The sequence below is a fragment of the Heterocephalus glaber genome, unplaced genomic scaffold (genome assembly GCF_053883595.1).
Source record: "Heterocephalus glaber isolate CG9 unplaced genomic scaffold, H.glaber_assembly_v1.0 deba00001547, whole genome shotgun sequence".
Classification (NCBI taxonomy): domain Eukaryota; kingdom Metazoa; phylum Chordata; class Mammalia; order Rodentia; family Bathyergidae; genus Heterocephalus; species Heterocephalus glaber.
In genome coordinates, this window is record NW_028258340.1 from 14,590,346 (window position 1) to 14,608,361 (window position 18,016).

The window sequence follows — 18,016 nt, forward strand, 5'->3', positions numbered from 1 at the left end:
CAGTCAAAATCGTGATTTGGAAGTCTGGAACTGAGAATTTACATCATGTTCTCAATTCCCTAGATTCCCTATTGCTGATTGTGCATGGAGAAAATTCTCCCACAAAATCATCAGTTAGTTCAGAAGCTGCAAAATTATCTCTATGTTGTAACACAGGACTGGTTATTGGTTGTCTCAATATTTCATGTGGTTCCTTTCTAGAAACTGTCTCAGTCTCATTTACTGATGCCACCTCAAAACGCTCAGGTGGTGTACTATGATGAATTCTCTCTGTCAGTTCATTTATTATATCTGAATGGGAACCACTTTCATCTTGGACTCTAGATCTCCGAGATCTCCGATTTCTTTCTTTCTTTTTCTTTTTTTTTTTTTTTTTTGGTACCAGGGATCAAACTCGGGTCCTTGCGCTTGCAGAGCAAGCGGCGAAAACACTGAGCTAAATCCCTGGCCCTAGATCTCCGATTTCTTCGTCTCCTTCTTCTTGATCTTCAAGTTCTGGTAGATGGGTCTTCCATTAGTGCTTCAGTTGTACTTTCATGTGATGTAGATGAAGTTGAAAGTGTTGACATAGACTGTGGATTTTCCACACGTTCTCGGAATAGTCTTGAAAACAATGAATCTTTAGGCTCTAAATTTGGTCTTCTTGAGTCACTACTGCTTGGATCACTCAGATTTCCTAATGTCCAGGATGGACTGTCTCTCTGTTCACTTTCTATCATATATTCAGCTTCGTCAAAACACGTAATCCCCACTGTTTCACAATAGTAATTTGAAAAGTCTTGCGCACCTGTCACCATAAAAGAGGAGGAGGTCAGAAGAGAAATAAAAAATTAAAAACATTATAAAATACTACTCTGAAACTTTGTTTCAAAAAATTAGAATATACTGAGTGCTTAAAGATTTGAAGTTTTGAGCATATTTTACACTTACACAGTTAACACTTTGTAAACAACATAGTTCAGATTTATAAGTAAAGGTAGGCTAGTTTCAATTCTATTTGAAAAGACTAAGCTGATCCTTCATAAATTCATAGATTTAAACAAGAGAATCTGATAAAGTTTTTTTCAATATTTTGTCGTGTAGAGTCTCACATACCACTGTGTAGGGCATGTCTAAAGACATTTCTTTCCGCCCACTGTCCAAATACTAATACAATTAAACAAGATAACCAAAAGGTATGGTTGCTAGAATTTTAGTTCAAATTACTGTATATTATTGTCTAGTCTTCATTAGTCTACAACAATACTTCTTCTAGGTTCTTGACTGATTGCTTTGATGATACACAAGACTGCTTTACAATATAAAACTCTCATAGATAATAGCAAAATGAAACAAGAATTCTGTGTCTCAAATCAATTAAATAGGATTTCCACAGCACTGATTTGAGGAGGTACATTGGAGATACTCAGAGAAGAGTCACAGAAAAAAATACAGGTATTCGGAAATAAGCGACCCAGTCATACCCAGAAATGGAAAAGCAATCTGAAAGAGAAATCCTCTAGATCAAACCAAATATCTGGGTTGTTGAAAAAGGGAAGCAGCACTGCCACTAGTCCATGCCTTCCTTGGAACTCTTTCTTGAGATGAAGGGTTACCCTCAACTCAAAACATGCAAAGGGCAGAGTCACAGAATAGAAAAGATAGTTCTAATTTAAATCCTAGTTTTGAATCTCAGGCTGGTGCAACAGCAATGTACAATCCAAGTTTCAGCTACATTACTGGTTCTAGTTTTGGCCCTATGTTCAGTGCCAGTTCTCGTAATGAAAATCCAGAAATTGCCTCACCGTTTGAACTGGAAGTAGATCAAACAGTGTGAGGGAAGGAGACAGCACTGCAAAGGCCAGACTCCCAAGATAAACTCCCTACATACTCTCCCTCCCACCTGGAAGAGGAAACGTAGCATTGGAGTAAACTGTGGTTGGGGGCCCAAGGAAGCCAGAAATTGTAAATGGAGAAAAGGAGAGAGAGATTTTTTTAGATGGGAAGGGGATCGAGAGTTGGAGTGAACAGGGAGAGATAATAGAGGAAGGGGAGCAAAAGAGAATTAACATGTGATATGTACATGTACAAATTCTCCACACTAAATATAATCATTATGTACTGCAAACATGTATTAATAAAAATACAAAATTAATGAAAAAAGAAAAAAGAATAGAACAGTGCTTTAATTTAAATAGCACCATTCATGGTCATGTTGAGATAACCCTTAACATGATTCAAAGGATTCAGACAAAACTAACCACAAATATATTAACAGGTTCCAACAGTCTCTCAAATGTCCTCAATCTCTACTTACATTTCCCTCCCCTCAACCTCCACAAATATTTTCTTAAACCCACTCAACAATAAACCTTTCCTCCAGCTAAAACATACTTCCTACCTGTTCTGAACTTCTATCTATATTTCACCTATCAGTATTTCGCTCATCTCAATCTTCTCCTGACTAACTCCCTTTCATTCCTCTTCCCCTTTCTTTCTCTTTCCTCCCACACCACAGAAGATTCACCGATAATTGTACAGGATAGTCTGTATCAGACACTGATAAAAAGGGCAAGAAAGTAAAAATTAATTAAGAATGTAAAAACATTAAACGTTAATGTTTATGATTGATGTATTGCTGCATCTGTGTTGTTACAAAGAGCAGCAGTTCTCACCCTACAACACAGTGACTGGGTTTATTCCACCTAAATTGAGTAGGGGGGAAAGTAAAAATACCTCTTGATAAAGGAAGCTAAATCACATCACTGGAAAATAGGACTTAATTGAAGAGATCTTCATGCAAACAACAAATTCTCTTCACTGTATCAGACCACAACTCCTCAACTCTTAGCACATACACACAATACAAATAAGAACATGAAAAACTAAGGCAACAAAATGCCTCCAAAGACTTCCAAATCTCCCAAACCCAATCCAAGGGGGCACAAATGGAGATGAAATCAAACATCAAATGGCTGAGCCACATGAAATGATTAAATAAAAAAGGAAGAAAGAGCGAGCTCAAAGATGACATTAACCTAAAATATAGTGGAACTAACAAATCCATCCATGTGCTTATAGAACAAGCCAATGAAAGCTTAGAAGAGCTGACCAAAAGTAATCCAAAAATGTGTTTTAGTTACTGTTCTATCAGTGCTGCACTAAAATACCTGACACTTTAAGTTAAAGGGGAAAAGTTTATTTAGTTCACAGTTTGTAGACGTTTCAGTCCATAATTGGGTGGGTGGTTTGGCAGAGGGCATCACAGAGGAGAACCAGGTCATGGTAAAAAGAAACAGCAAAAGCAAGCAAGCAAGGGATGACCATAGCTCTTTTTGTCTCCCTTATATCTTATGCAGGTTGCCCTTTCTTAGGGTGGGTAGCCCTCACACCCTTCATCCTAGTGCCCTTGATCCTAGCATTGTACCACGAATCAATCCCAGCATCACACATTCTAGATCCAGCCACCTCTGAAAAAGCCCCACCTATGACTGCATGAAGCCTTTTGCAGGGGATCTAGACACAACCCATAACAACATGAGTGGCAAATTGACCAGAGATATACATTCTATAAAAAGATACCAAACAGAAAACTCGGATATAAACAATTTTACTGAATATCTATACAGCAGAAGTGACCAGTGTGAGCAGACAGTATCAGACCTCAAATACATAATGAAAACACAAGATGATTTTCTCAGAAATACCTTAAAAATGACAAGAGAGGAAGGAAAATTAAACTAAGAGATATTAGATGACACTAAGAGGTTGAACCTAAGGACATTTAGAGTTAGAAATTAGAGAACAACACAAATGGAACGAAACATTATGACATATCCTCTGCAATTGGGGAATTTTTTTTTTTTGTATTTTTTTTTCGGAAGGTTTGCAAGTAGCCAATCTGAGAATATTAGTCAATTCTCCTTGCTGCTGATTGGCTGCTGCCCTGTAACCCATCTCTCCAGCATTCCCTCATCATAAAAGGTTGCTGAACCGCATAGCTATCTCCAGTGTTCTTGGTTTTGTTCTTTCTGAAGCTTTAATATCCCTGGCCAGATATGTAGCTCAGCAGCACAGCACCTGCCTAGCAAACACAAGATCCTGAGTCCAATCCCTGTTACGAAAAAAAAAAAAAAAAAGACTTAAAATTCCTGAGATTCCCCCCAAACGCCCTGCACCTTCTAAGGCTCCTGACAGTGAGCTTAAGCACCAGAAGAAGTTTAAGACAGTCCAGGAGAAGGTTAAACACAGTACAGCATTTTAGTATATTAAGTTATTACAGTACTGTATACAGTATTCTATTAAATTACATAACTGCGGAACACACCATATTTAGGGTTTAAAGTATAAAAATCAGCATTTATAGGCATTTTTTAAACATATCTGAAATTTGTATATTTTCACAATTTATGGGTGCTCTAGGAATGTAACTCCCATGAATTTCAGGGGGCTACTGTAATTACAAATAGCACTTTTAATATTTCTGTATATTCAATAGCATCAAGAAAAATAAAATACTTAGGAATCAATCTAATGAAGGAAGTGAATGACCTTTACATTGAAAACCACAGTACTCTGAAAAAGGAGATCAAAGAGGATAATAGAAAGTGGAAAGATACTGCCTGTTCTTGGATAATCAGAACAAATACAGTAGAAATGGCCATACTTCTAGAACTGTTATACAGACCTAATGCAATCACAATCAAAATACTAAGAGCATTCCTCAGAGAACTAGAGAAAACAATCCTAAAATTCATATGGAATCGGAAGAGACCTAGAACAGCAAAAGCAATTCCGAGCAACAAAGGCAAGGCAGGGAGTATCACAATCCCTGATTTGAAGTTTTACTACAAAGCTACCATGGTAAAAGCAGCATGGTACTGGCAAACAAACAAACAAAAGAACAAAACAAAGAATAAAACACAAAAACCAGACCCAAGGACCAATCAAACAGAGCAGGAGATGCAGAAACAACTTCAACCATACTCAGCTACCTTATCTTTGACAAAGGGGCCAAATAACTTCATTGGAAGAAAGATAGCCTGTTTAATAAACTGTGCTGAGAAAAATGGCTTTTTACATGCCAAAGATTAAATCTAGATCTATATCTCTCACCATACACTAAACTAAAGTCAAAATGGTTCAAAGATCTAAATACTAAAACTGCAGTGATTAATCTGCTGGAAGAGAGAATAGGTAAAACTCTTGAAGACATAGATGTAGGCAAAGACTCTATGAACAAAGCCCAGATTGCATAGAAAATATTACAAATAATCAACACCCGAGAGCACATCCAATTAAAAGCTTTTGCACAGCAAAACAAACTACCAACAGAGTGAAGAGACATCTCACAGGATGGGAAAAGAATTTTACCAGCTACTCCTTAGACAAAGCACTAATATCTAGAATATATGAAGACCTCAAAAAAATCCTATCCCACAAATTTAAAGACACAATCCAAAAATGGGCATCTTCAATTAATAGACACTTCTCAGATGAAGAAATACAAACAGCAAGTCAATATAATAAAAAAAAATTTCAACATCACTGGTCATTCAAGAAATGCAAATTAAAACAACCTTGAAATTCCATCTCACTCCAGAGAGAATGGCTGCCATCAAAAATATCAACCCAAAACAAATACTGATGAGGCTGTGGGGAAAAAAAGAACCCTTCTCCATTGTTGGTGGTAATGTCAATTGCTACAATCACTATGGAAATCAGGATAGAGATTCCTCAAAAAACTAAAACTAGAAAGCCAGGCATGGTGGCACAGGCCTGTAATCCCAGCACTGTGGAGGCTGAGGCAGGAGGATTGCGAATAGGAAGAACTGGTTCAAATTGGAAGGGAAACAAGCAAGGAGGGAACTAGGAGGGAAGGAAAGGAAAGGGGTTTTAAAAAACAGAATAGAAGGAAAAAATGGAAACAAAGCTTTTGTAAATCGAGAGGGAAAGAGGGATTGAAAGGGGGGGAGGGATATGGGAAAAATAATTGATATATTATGTACAGGTATAAATTACCCATGATGAATGTGCTCATTAGGTATGGCAAACAGGTATTAATAAAAAAAAATGAGAGAAAAGCAAAAAAAAAAAAATTCCTGTGCATTAAACTGACTATATGAGGCAGTAACTTCTTTCAGAAACATGAAATTTACTTAAGAAATATTACTCAGGCTTGCAGAGTACCAATGTTATTTTTGCATTTCAAAGTCATATTACCAGCTTTAAGCTTATTCTACCACTACCTTATTGACTATAACTCCCTTTACCCCTGCTGCAACAAGTACATAAATAGGAATCTTTGTCTATTTGACACTATATACTCTGTATACCCTATCTACTGTAAGCACTTATAATAGTGTCCAGCATAAAAGAAGTAAAATAAATATTTCAAAGGAAAAAAGGAAAGAAAGGAAGCAGAAAGCAAGATGAAAGGGAGAGGGGGGAAGGAGATGAGGTGAAACAGAGAGGAGGAGGGAGGGGAGAGGGAGAGTGAGGGAGTACAGGGAGAGAGAAAAAGACAGTGAGACAGAGAGAGACTGACAGAGACAGAGAGAGACAGCGAGACAGACAGAGAGAGACAGAGAGAAAGAAAGAGAGAGGGACTGACAGAGAAAGACAGAGAGAGAGAGAGACAGAGAGAAACTCCCGTGCTAGGTTTCTTCTCCAAAGATTTAAAGATATAATACCACCACAATGATACACGCGTGCCATGTTGATTACAGCACAATTCATAATAGTAAAGGCTTCAGCTTATATATCTATCAAAAGCTGAATAGTTAGAGAAAATTTGTTATTGATACGTAACTGCACACTGCTAAACATTACGTACTGTAAATAGGTACTGATAAAACATTTAAAAAAGTGTCTTGCACTTAAAAAAAAGGCGAGAAAACATTAACTGGAGTAAAAGTGAAGAAACCAACAAGAAACAGCAAAATTAAGCTTCTAAGCACAAACAACAAAAAATTTAGCACACAGGAAAAAGAAAATACTATTTTTCTAATAAGTTTTCTAAATCAAATGTCACAGTTAAAACAAAAACTTAACACAAATAGTTACTCAAAACAGTATTTATTAATCTATCAGTAAGGCAATCTAAATAGAATTAAAGTTTTTATCCTTCACTCAAAGTGGCAAAGCACAAATCCCAGTAAAGTATGTTAAATTACATGTCTATTATAATATCTAGAGAAACTAGTAAGAAGTAAATATCAAGTGATACATTCAAAAAGAAATACAAATCCTTCAAAACACGAAAACAAGAAATTCCATTTTTGCCTGCTACTCGCCTTCATGGTAACTTCCTCAAAGTGTTAAAGACATTATATTACAATGATACATCCTTATGCATATTTATAGTAGCACAAGTCATAATAGCTAAAGCTTCGAAGTGGCCAATATATCCATGAACAGATGAATAGATGAAGAAAATGTGGTATATATACATAAGAGAGTACTACTCAGCTATAAAGAAGGATGCATTTGAATCTATTGTAGCAAAAGCAAGGCACCTTGATATCATCGTATTAAGTGAAATCAGTCAGACACACAGGCTTAAATACTACACAACTTCTGTTCTATGAGAAACACAAAGCATAAATACTTTAAAAAAGATAGCCTGAGACAGGGAGATTAATCTTTTGGAAATGGGAGGGAGGAGAGGAGAAGAGTGGGAAGGGGGAAAGGAATGAAAAATAATATATGTGAAGTACATATACCTATCCCATAAGATGAATCCAAACATTAGGTACTGCAAAGATATACTAATAGGAAATTGAAAAAAATAAAAGTCAAGGTTAAAACGAAAAAACAAGAAGCTATCTATCTAGCTATATATATATATATATATATATATACACACACACACACACACACACTATACAAGAAGACAAAATATAAAGGTAATATAAAAATATAGAAAGTAAAATAGAAAACAAATAAATCAAAGGCAACTCTAAAATGTCAACATTTACCTTAATTTTCTAATAAAAAATAGAGATACATAGAAAGTATAAAAACATAGGCCTAGTATATTCCATTTACATGAAACTCACTTCAAACTCAATAATATACATACATTAAAAATAAAGGATTTAGCTCAGTGGTTCCGGGGCCTGCCTCGCAAGCTCAAGGTCCCGAGTTCGATCCCTTGTACCAAAAATAAAATAAAATAAAAAAATAAAAAAATAAAATAAAATGATAAAAATGATATACAGTGGAAATTTGAATAACCAAATCAAGGGAGCTTATGTTAATATCAACTAAACATCAGAACAAAAATATATTACCAGAATCAAAGAGAAATATCCACAGCGATAAAAGGATCATACCACCAGGAAGACATAAAGTCTTAAATTTATACTCCAAATAACCGAATCTCAAATTATTTTCAGCAAAATTGGGAGAGTGAATGAAGAAATATAAAGTTACATTTGAAAAAGTGAATATTGCCTTTCAAACTGATGGACTTACTAGACAAGAAATCATGAGACAAGACAAACAACATTATCTAAATGATGTCTCTAAAACACTTCAGCAACAGAAGAATACACATTTTTTCAGGTGTCTATGAAGCAATCATCAAGATTAAATACATCTTTGACTAATAAACCAAGCCTCAATAAATGTAAAATACTTGAGACCATACAACACATCTTACCTGATCCTAATGGCCTCAAACTGTAAATCAACGAAAGACAACAGGAAATTTTCTGAATGTGGAAACTACACAGCACACCCCTCAGTGACATCTCAGACAAACAAGAACATTTCAAAGTAAGGAAAGTAGTCAGAAAAACATTAGCAAAATAAACCAAAACTAAGCAGAAGAAAATACATAATGAAGTCAAGAATTCAGTGATATCTAAAACAAAAACGGTGGAGATAGGAAACGAAAAGCTGCACCTGAGAAAAATTTAATAAAGTTGACAAACCTCTAACAAAACTGAGGAAAGAAAAAGCGACGCACACCATCAATATCAGGACTGAAAAAGAATAGCAATGAATATCCTGCAGCAATCTAAAATGTTATAAGGAAATGCCTCAAAGATTTGTACATTCATCAATTCAGTAACTTAAAGTACATGGACCAATTTCTCAAACGGTACAACAATGGAAATACTCTGTGACACTTTTCGCAAGATTTTACCATTTGAGGACGCTATCCAAGAGATGAACAAGATTCGCTGCATTGCTTCTTGTAACTACATTTGAATCTATATTTATCTCCTCCTACAACTTTTAATTAGAAAGGAAGCAAGTCTCCTCCCCATAAAAACAATTGATTAAAAGGCAAGAGAGATTCAACAGGCAAGTCTCTGTTGCTGTCTTTGAAGGTGGTGACTATGCACTTAATATTCTAAAACCATAAACCTCTCTCTTTCAAACTGTTGGTGTTGGGAATTGTGACCAAGTATGGGAAAACTAAGACAAGACCATTACTCACATTTCCCAATTAAAACTACGCAAATATGAATCAGGAAAAATTCCTTGCTATTTTCCCCAGAGACCAACACATAGTTCTCTTTTCACGAGGATCACATTAGTTTGTGCCACTTTTATACAGTCTTTGGCTGTACTACTATGAAGTTCTCAGTGCATCCCGTCCGTCCAAACCCCGCGTAAAGGGAAATAAAAGTTTATCTTTACCTGGTCCGAGCAGTGAGTTATCTTTAACTTGTCGTAGTCTTTCCTCCAACTCTTCTTCTGTAGTTTCGCCTCTGTCGCCAAGTAAATCATTATCCCTCATAATCTTGTAGTCCTCTTCAGTTAGGTTGTTCACGAATCGCTAGTAAGCCTCTTCCCGAAGGAGTCGGTTGGCCTGACTTCTATGTGAGGAGTCAGATTCATCTTCTTCAAAGTTAGACTCTGAGCTTTCCATCTTTTTGAATGGATGAGAGCATGCCTCACCCTTAAAACAGTGTTAAAATACACTAGGATTCAGTTTTATTTCCTCTCTGCTTAGCGGGCATAGGCTAGACTCCTCCTACAGCGGGCCACTTTCAACTGTGACCCTGGCAGTTAAATCCGTTGGGTTAGCCCCGCCCCTCCCGCAGAGCATGCTGGGAGTGGTTGCCTAGGTGTCATTATAGTTCATTGTTGGGGATTTTTGAATGAAAAACTTTATTACACTGAAAGACACATTGCCATGAGACTCCCTCAGAGTAGTCCCTCTTGCATTGTTACCAAGCAGAAGGCATTTTTAAATTACATTTCGCTCAAAACCAAGAGATAAACCCAGTGTGGTGGTGGACACCTGTAATCCTAGGAGACAGAAGGATCACAAATGTAAGCTCAAGCTCAATTTGGGTAACTTAGCAATTTAGAGAGAACTTGTTTCACGTTTTTTTTTTTTTTTTTTTTTGTACTGGGGATTGAACTCGGGAGGCAGGCATTGGCACCACTGAGTTAATTCCCCAGCCCAATTAAATTTTTTTTTAAAAGGCTGGGATGTAGCTTCATGTCAAGGCCCTGAGTTGAATCCCCAGCATTTAGAGAAAAGATGAACACCAAATATCGTCAAACACTTAAGATACACCAATTATTTTTCCTTAGCTACTTCTACCCATATTATCTGATTCTCTCCCCTCCCTCCTTATTGGGAATTGAATCCATACATCCCCTTTATTTTATTCATTTTTTTTTTTTATTTTGAGACAGGGTTTCACTATGTAGTTCAGACTGGCTTTGAAGTCCCTATATAGCCCAGGCTGGCCTCAAATTCACAGGGATCCTCCTGCCTCAGCCTCCCAACTGCCCAGGTTATGCCGGCTCCTCATCCTTTTTTGAGACAGGTCTCTCAGGAGTTAGCTAATTTATCCAGGCTGGGCTCCAGGTTATTCTTAGTGTCCTCCTGAAGGAGGCCTTTGCAAGTTTTTATAGGCTTCTGTTATTTGTAATGTAAATCACAAATCCAGGCCCAACTAGTTCATTACACAAACTGCCTTCTTCAAAATTTCATGTCAAACTCATCATAGCTAAATGTATTACTTAGGACGATTACTGATTTAGTTTATGTTTGATGGATTAATTTATTAAGTAAGTCAAATTATGTAATGTCTCAAATTCAGTACCCAAATGTTGTCCTTATAGGAATAATTTAAGTGAAGTATTCTACAACTAGCGTTAAATGGTAATATTAAAAAGTACAGGGCCAGGGATTTAGCCTGCAATCCCAGCACTTGGGAGGCTGAGGCAGGAGGGTCGCTGTGAGTTCAAAACCAGCCTAGGCTACATAGTGAGTTCAAAGCCAGTCTGAACTACATAGTGAGACCCCGTCTCAAAAAAAACCAAACAAACACATACTACAGGAGCTCTTAGAGGTTTACTTTAGATCGTTGCAAATGAGTGTTATTTTAATCAAAACATTCTGACTGCACTAACACAGGTGGAACAAGATTAAGAGTCATCATTTTATGCGAAATAATGATTATGAATCTGTTTTAAATGTACCTATGCAACCAGGTATTTAGCTGAGTGGTTCCGCTGCCTCCCCGCAAGCCCAAGGACCCGAGTTCGATCTCCGGTACCAAAAAAGTGCCTATGATATTCTGGTTAGTTTTGTTTCACAAGGATATTTTTGAGAAAAGAAAATACAAATAAAATTGGATGCTATTTTTTGTTGGTATCGAGGATTGAACTCTGGAACGTTGTGCTTGTGAGGCAGGCAGCGGCACCACTGAGCTAAATCCCAAGCCCTAAAATTGAATGCATTTGTGGAAGAAATTTTCTGATTTAGCACCAAACTTGTCAGATTTGGGGTTTGTTTGTTTGTTTGTTTCTCATTTTAGCATTGCTGGGATTGAGCCCAGGGCCTTGCACATAGGCGTACATTCTACCACTGAGGTACATGTCCCAGCCAGAGATTAAGGAATTGTATAATACAAGATGAAGCCATTAAGACATAAAAGTAAGAGGACCCAACTAAAGAAATTCAGTAAGGATTTATGACATAAAGAATTCATGAAGAGAAAGGACAGAAGTTCCTGGGTGTCTCAAAACAGATATAATTTTCTGCAGGTAGAAAGTGATATTTGGGTATGTTGTTAGTAGCAAGAAACTGTCTCAGACAGAAGGAACAAACATGAAAGGCCTTGTCTTGTTTGTACAATTGGTGACAACTGTGGGGTTGAAACAGAAATTTTGTGAAATTAAGTCCAAGAGGAAATAATTACCACAGACTGTAAATTGGGTTTTGATTGTGCCTGCTAAAAACAAGACAGCAATTATCATATTTTGTTATTTTGTGAGAAATCCAATGAATATTTTTTGCCTGCTTCCCATCCATTTCACATATTCATAATAGTACCCTGAATTTCCAGGGAGTAAAACTCCATTCTGCAATCTTAGTACAGTTGGGTTAGGTGCAGCTGGGTTCACCATCATGGGTGATGGAATGGAAGTATGACCCAATCATGTCCTGTCAGCTGTCTCAAATGGCTGGTAATGCCAGCAAGCATTTGGCTTAAGCATGACCACCTCACCAGAAGCAGTCCAGCTAAGGGTTAAATCTGAGAGGTTAGCTGCAATTATTAAATGAAAAACTGGAAAATTATTTTACACTGCTGTGGTCACCAAGCTGGTAAGGTATAAACTAAAGATACTCGTGTCTGTTTTGTTTACAAGGTAATGTGGAAAGCCAACATAGAGAAAGAAAAACAAATACAAAGAGGCAGAAAACAGAAACATTTTGAGGCATACTGGAAGTTAGATGTGCCTTAAACTGTTAAAATCTGTAAACCGATACATACTATTTTTTAAAAATAGAAGCTTATGAATGGTTTCAGTCATATAACAATGAAAGACCCTGTGAGTTGCAATATGAAAGTGATACCGGTATGATCGCTAACATAGTCAAATATCAAACAGCGATTTTTAATGAGTTAGTTATGCATAAAGTGCATAAAGTGAACATGTTTATATAATTTAGATTTAATTGGGCTAAGTTTTTATGAAAAATAAGAAAACAGTTTTTTCTATCGATGATTTGTTTTAACTATTAGGCACTCAAATTCAGTATGATTAGGTTGAAAGAAATGAGCATTTTTATTTGATTATGAATTAAACATGATCACGGCATATAATTTTAATTTTGCTCAACTTTGTACTTCTCTATACCATGAGGTACTTTCAAATTACCCCTATTTTTGTATTTGTTTCACATATTAGGCAGTGAATTTTGATACTCTGACCCAATAATATTCATTTAATTCTAAATGAAGGGAAAATATCCTGTAGTAAAGTACATAGAACATTTGGTTTATATTAAGAAAGAAACTGGTCCTGGTGGGAGCTCAAATGTCTTTCACTGATACCTTAATAAAGAGTGAGATAATGTTATGTGACCAATTAGCTCCCTGGTGAGACTTTTAAAATGCCTAAGTTTAGCAAAGTCTTAATTAGTGCAAGGAGGTTGTGCGTGTGTGTGTGTGTGTGTGCGCATATATGTATGGTGTGTGTGTTTAAGAAAGTTCGAACAGATGCTTGGCTAGGTTAATAACCACTGACTTTAGTGTAGTTTCTGGCTAGTAATAATAAAAGATTTATTTTCACTGAAGCTTTGAGATTTCAAAACTTGAGGCCCTACAGCATTACATATATTGTCTATTTTAAAGTTTTGTTTTCAATATTTGTTCTCAAACACCATTACAATTCAAAGTATTGAAAGGCAACAGACTGAGGTAAGGTGGTATATAGGAAAAATACTTGGGTTGAGAATTAAGAGTCTCCAGATGCAGTGTACCAGTAACTGTCCAGTCAATTAATCCCTCTAGACTTCAAATCTGCAATAAGAGAGGGTGGAATATACTTGTCAAAGTCTGATTTCACCAGTTGCTCAAAGGGAATTGGACAGTGGGAATTGAAAATAATGCCTGAACGAAGGTGCCAAATTGGCAACCATGAAGTAAAGAGGAAAAGCTGAGTTGAACTAGAGTTAATGCCAGGCAAAAAGAAGCAAGGGGATAGGACAGCAGTTTCAAACCCCAAATCAAGCCAGGCACAACTATCTTCAAGATTATTAATTCAAACCTAGTAAATTGAAAAGGTGTATTGAGCCATGGAAGACAATTCAGGAAGACTCAGGGTGGAGCCAGGGGAAAATCATGACAACTGTGGGGAACAAAGTCACAAGGTAGTAGCAGATGTGAGACACTGTAGCTTGCTAAGTTAAATTATTTACACCTTGGATCTCAGAAGGTTGATACTCTGTTGTCTTGATACTTTATTGTTTATAAAACCACATGTGTGTTAACCTCAAGGTTTTTTTGTTTCACAATTTAATAAATAAGAATGTAATTACAGAGAGCTTTCAATTTTTATTTTTTTAAAACACCAAGAGAAATGTTCTAATGAAACCTCACAAAGTTGTTACAGTATAGAGTACCCATAAGCGATAAAACTAGCATGTTGCCAGTACTTACAAAATTACAAATCATTTGCTTTCCTAACATTTTGCATATTTAAGTTCATAAATGATGGCAAACAGATTTACCAGTTTGGAGGTCACAGAAAAAAATAAAGGTGCATTTACCAACCATTAGATTTCCTAACTATATGTAATGTTTATATTTATGTAAGGCCTGGTGACTAGAAGTCCAGTTGTCAAAGTTTTTAATAAACTGGGCAGTCATTTATTTCTGTACAACATGTCAATGTTACATAGGAATAACCAGGAGAAAATACGAAATAGCTACACATTCTACACTGCAAAATACCATCTTAACAGGGGCCTAAGATTATTCAACTTCTACACAACTGTGCCTGGTATACAGAAATGCACGAGATTAAAATTGTATTTCATAAATAATCCTTTAAAATCATTTCTTATCACCTGACAGACATATCTTCACATAAATGCATGTTTGGATTAACATTTAGATCAAAAGATAAACAGCACATGTAAACAAGTTTACACTAATTTTCATAGGTTTTTAATTTTAAATAATGAAGGCAGTAAAGAATCAGTAATCACAAAATGGTGTTGAGTAATGTCTTTGCATATGAAGAGACCAAAAACTCATAATCTGCTGACATGTAAACCAAAATGGTTTACATTCCAAAGAAGATGAAATTTTTCTTCAAATATTTAAACCAATAATGAAAATTGAAGTCTTTCACCATATTAATGTCTAAGGTATTCTAATATTGTTATTCAAATCAAAGCAACCAATGCTCTGTAAAATGAAATTTACTACCAGAGGCAAGGTGCAAAACAAGTGCTAAAGTGTGAGAAAACATTTCACAAAATGAGCAACACCAGGCTTCCAGATCTGCTCTGGAAAGAGATTGGCATCGCCTTCTGGAATCACTGCTTTGCCTTGGATGTCAGCTGTGGCCTCAGAGCTTAGTTGTCTCTCTCATACCTGGGACCGGTATTGCCCCCAGTGGCAGCGATAGTGGGAATGTGAGGGAAGATCTTAGAGTCCCGCAACTGCAGCACTCTTTTTTATTTTGTACCAGGGATCTAACGCAGGATCTTGCGCTTGCCAGGCAGGCGAGGCTCCACAGAGCTAAATCCCCAGCGCCACTGTACTCATTAGTGAAGCGATCTTGTGGGCTGTTACACATTGCCAGTGTGCCCACACTTTTTGAAAATACGCTGCAGGGTGTTGGAAGAGTTATGGTAGGTCAAGTATAATACCTTGAAGGTCATCGTGCCTTCCACATTGGGAGAAGGGCGACAGTAACTCGTTTCCCTTGAGATCTTGGCCTAATGTCCTCAGAATTGAAAGGGATCATCCGGTAAGTATCTGGAAGAGTGAGCATTGTGTAGGCAGCTTAGGTTTCTTGATTCTGCCTCTTTGCAAGTTGGCTTCTGCTTGAGGGGGCTTAGAGACAACAGGTTGTTCCACACAGTCCTGCCGACCACCAGACGCGAGACCACTTGAAAACAGAGAAACAGTTAAATGCCACTCTAGAAACAGTGAATGTTCTCCTGGCTTGGTGGTGCACGCCTGTAATCTCAGTACTCTGGAGGCTGAGGCAGGAGGATCGCTCTGAGTTCGAGCCTAGCCTGGGCTACATAGTGACTTCAAGGCCATCCTGAACTACATACTGAGACCCTGTCTCAAAAAGAAAAAGAAAAAAAACAGTTCATGATTACAACACATTTTGTGACATTTCCAGTATAAATCCAAATGTCCAGTTTTACATACATACCAAAATAATCCCATGATCTGAAACCCTTTAGCAGTGGTGATTTATATATGTCAGAAACATTTATCTTATTTAAGGACAAAACCAAAAATCAAACTGTTAGCTGCTAAGGGCGATTCAATAATATTAAGAAGCAGAGGGAGATTGAGAGCTATCTATATAGGGTGTGAAATGTAATTATTAATGCAACATGGATCCCCTTCTTTTTATAGGCTGCTTGAAAAACCTGAGTGAAAGGTATTATAATCCATGATTCCAAATTATATACTAGAATATAACACAGACTATTAGAAATTGCAGCTTCCTCATTAGTTTATCCAATATATGGTTTGATGGAGTAAGTCCATTTGGTGTGATTTGCATTTCAAAATGATTTTACTACTACAAAAAATATAGTAACAATGTGAGGTGATGGCAATGTTAGTTTGATTAATTTTGGTGATATTTCACAATGTATACATGTATCAAAACATCAAGGTATACATCTTAAATATTTGTGTAATTTTTATATGTCAATTAAGCCTCAAGAAAGCTGTACAACAATTTTAGAGTTAATAATTATATCTCATCAAATTCTTGATATGTTTTTCTCATAAATTATGTTCTATTATATTCACTGCACTCCATATGAGTCTGACAATAATTGGGAGAAGTACAAGATTATATTTCATTAAATATCTCTCCTTCGATGAACATTAAGCATTCTTTTCAAGTGACAAACTCTTTTGCATGTTACGAACTTCTCCCTATGGATTTTTTCCTTTTTGCTCAATGTTTCTGTTTCTTTATCCTCAAGAAATATCTGTAGACTGAATATTATGTGTACAGGAATATTTTAGAAGCCATGTATTTCTCTGTTTACTATATGAAAGAATTCAATTAATTTGGTTACATATTCTCTGTGACTGATTTAGAATCTCTTCCTTTAGTATAAAGCACTGGATCTCTAAGTCACCTGAAGAATATTTACTGTACATTATGGTTGGGGCAATTAGAGATCAATAATGTGAAGATAGGGAAATAATATATGATTTAAACTGCAGAATTGGTATATGGGGTTAGAGAAAAAACATATGATTTTTCATATTTAGGATACAGATATTATCTCAAAATCTTGTCCATTAAACAGATTGTATGAACTATTATGTGAAAAAGCTAGTGCTTACCGGCCATTAAGCGTCTACTACAAGCCACAACCTTTGTCAGAAAATCCAATAAGATTATAAACCTGGCAGATTTTTTTTCTCTTTGACTGGACATTAACTACAATTGCTTGACAGCAGAAAAAGATGAAGGATATTTGTCCCCCAAAAGTATTTCAATACAAACCAGAATTATTTATTACAGAGGCATAAAAAGACATTATAGACAAATATCAGAAAATGTCATTCTTCCTCTGATTTTTTTTTTTTTTGTACCAGGGATCAAACTTGGGTCCTTGAACTTGCGCAGCAGGCAGTGAAACCACTGAGCTAAATCCCTGGCCCCTTTCTTCCTATCTGTGAGCAAGAAAAGTGACTGTAGGGGTGCATGTGTCTGTGTTTTGGAGATGCATACTCTAGCCACCAAGCTGTTTCATGTAAGTCCCCTTGTTACAAGTTCATACCATCAAGTAACTTACACTTGTGCTTTCGCTTCCAAAGTAAACATTTCTCCTGGCGTAAATTAAACTGGCCAATATATACAAGTAATTGAAGTCCATTTGAAAAAAATATTTATAAATAATTTCAATAAATTTATTTTTTTTTTCATTCCCAGATTGCTTGTGACTTTCAGGTTGTGAACCAGAACTTCAAAGCCAATAACCTTTGAGTTTAGAAACTAGTAACTAAGATAGGCCAGAAATCCAAATCACTGTATAATCCTACAGTGTGGT

At 36.3% G+C, this 18,016-nt stretch overlaps 1 long non-coding RNA gene across 1 annotated transcript; it reads right to left on the minus strand.

Annotated features, from left to right (window-relative positions):
* Positions 1-327: 327 nt before the first annotated feature.
* LOC110350258 (uncharacterized) lies at positions 328-9,972 on the minus strand. Its single transcript, XR_015442464.1, has 2 exons — positions 9,634-9,972; positions 328-787 (listed from the first exon to the last, which is right to left on the minus strand). It is a non-coding gene; the product is annotated as an uncharacterized LOC110350258 (long non-coding RNA).
* Between the last annotated feature and the right edge of the window lie 8,044 nt (positions 9,973-18,016).